The sequence below is a fragment of the Gossypium hirsutum genome, chromosome A09 (genome assembly GCF_007990345.1).
Source record: "Gossypium hirsutum isolate 1008001.06 chromosome A09, Gossypium_hirsutum_v2.1, whole genome shotgun sequence".
NCBI lineage: Eukaryota > Viridiplantae > Streptophyta > Magnoliopsida > Malvales > Malvaceae > Gossypium > Gossypium hirsutum.
In genome coordinates, this window is record NC_053432.1 from 38,359,539 (window position 1) to 38,361,777 (window position 2,239).

The window sequence follows — 2,239 nt, forward strand, 5'->3', positions numbered from 1 at the left end:
CAATCTTTGGTGGGGAAGGAACCAAGGGGGTCCCTCCAACCAGAGAGTACCCGTGTACGACCCGTTTAAGCCCTCAATCATAGAAATGATTAGTTGATTTTTGTTTGCATGAACGGTGATAGGTTAAAGAATAATTTACTTTAAATTTTCCTCCAGTATAAATTCTACTATGAAGGAAGACTGCATTTTTCTTTCAGAGTTTTCATTTGTTTCCATTGACTAGTTTTAGGTGGTGGAAACTCCATTTTGTGTGTTAGAAAAATTATGGTTTTTTCTTGCTTAGAGGTTGCTCCTTTGAGTGGTAGCGGTAAATTTCCTAAACACTTTTTCTGTCGTAACTTGTTATTTAAGTTATATTTTGGACATTGCTATAGAGAAAGCTTATCTTAAAGTTTTGTAGTAGATAAGAATCTCCTTTTCTGTTGTAATGGTACATGTTACAATAGTTGTTAGATTCTTATTTGCATTAAAGAAATTAGTTGATGTTGTGGTTGATTTCTTTGTATTTGTGAATATGGATTGTATATAGCTAAAGAAGTAGGGGAAACGTCCTAGTAGAAAAGGGTAGGAGTCCGTTGCATAGATAAAATTGTCCTTAGAAGTATTATGGTGAGTTCCTTTAACTTTTGTGTTGAATAATTTTACTAGCTAGCATAGGGATGTCTTATGTCCAAGTAAAGTTAAATTTATGTTTTGTTCTAATGGTGGCTTGATGTTTAAATTTATTAAGATTTATTGCCCAGTAACTTGTTAACAGTGATTGTATCTATAATGCTTGATGTGCTTGCTTGTGTTAGGAAGTAGTAAGAAGGAATGAATGGAATATATGTGGTGAATGAAATGATTAAACCTTCCTTGATGCTAATGCCCCGTATTTGGTGGAAAGGAAGGAATGGGGTAGACAATTGAAATGTGTTGTGAATGGAGAATAAATATGATATGATACATGACACTACAGGAAAATAGGGCTTTAGCGGCGTTTTATCAAAAAATGCCGCAAAAATTGTAAAACACAAAGCAATAGTGGCATTTTTGTCAAAACGCCGCTAAAAACTGAGCAATAGCGGCGTTTTTTTGTTAAAACGCCGCTAAAAACAGAGCATTAGCGGCGCTTTTGGTGAAACGCCGCTAAAGACCAGAGCATTAGCGGCGCTTTTGGTGAAACGCCGCTAAAGACCAGAGTATTAGCGGCGCTTTTGGTGAAACGCCGCTAAAAGTCATGTAACTCCTAAAATCTTAAACCCCCCTAAAAAACATAAAACACTAATCTATAACCCCTAAAATGGTAAACCCCTAAACCTTAATAAGCCATAAACACTAAACTATAACCCCTAAAACCCTAAACACCGCAATAGGTGCATTTTTGTGGCGCTAGGTTATAAACGCTGCTATAAACACTAATCAATAACTCTTTAAACACCAGACCCTAAATCTCAAATCATAAACCCTTGCTTGAGAAAATCAGTGTGAAGAAGTTTCCCTTCAGCTCTGATGAACTGATGAAGCAATAGAATAATCTCTTGCTTGAAGAAACAAAAGGGCTTTTTTGCCCAAGTGAATTAAGTGAGTCATCTAGCGACACAAGGAAACCTTCACTGCAATAATTAGCGGTTTCCTTACGAGTGATGTTGAATGAAGCATGTATGGCTAGCCTAGAACTCATTGAAGTGTAAATAAGGCAGAAATTAGAAGGAAGGAACATGAAAATATGTATCAATCCACTATGGGAGCACTAGCACAGGAACATTATGCCAACTTAGCTAAAGAAAATATGAGACTATTGGAGCAAAATAGAAGGCTGGAAGGACGTCTTACCATTGCTGAGAAAGATGTTGAAAGGTTACATGGGGTGATCGTAAGTGAGTAAGCTGGTAAAATAGTTTTGGAAGCTAGCTTAAAGAAAATAGATGAAGAATATAAGGTTGCAATTACTAATTCAATGAAGAGCCATGAAGAAGCCTTAGAGAAATATAAGAGAGATACTATGTAGAGTCTCCAAGAATATTTGCATGATTTAAAAGCTAACCTTCCTTTTGTACGCTTAAGTAGCTAGTAGCCCTTTTGATGCTTGCAGAGTAAATTTTGATGCTCTTAGCAACTAACTGGTGTTTAGCTAGATTTTGATGTTCATTTCCCCTCTAGAGCAGCCTGGGAGGAATTTAAAGAAAAGTGAAAGAACTTTAATAGTTTTTACCTCCCTAAGGACCCTGCTGAAACCAACTCTGCTTTTAAAGATCTT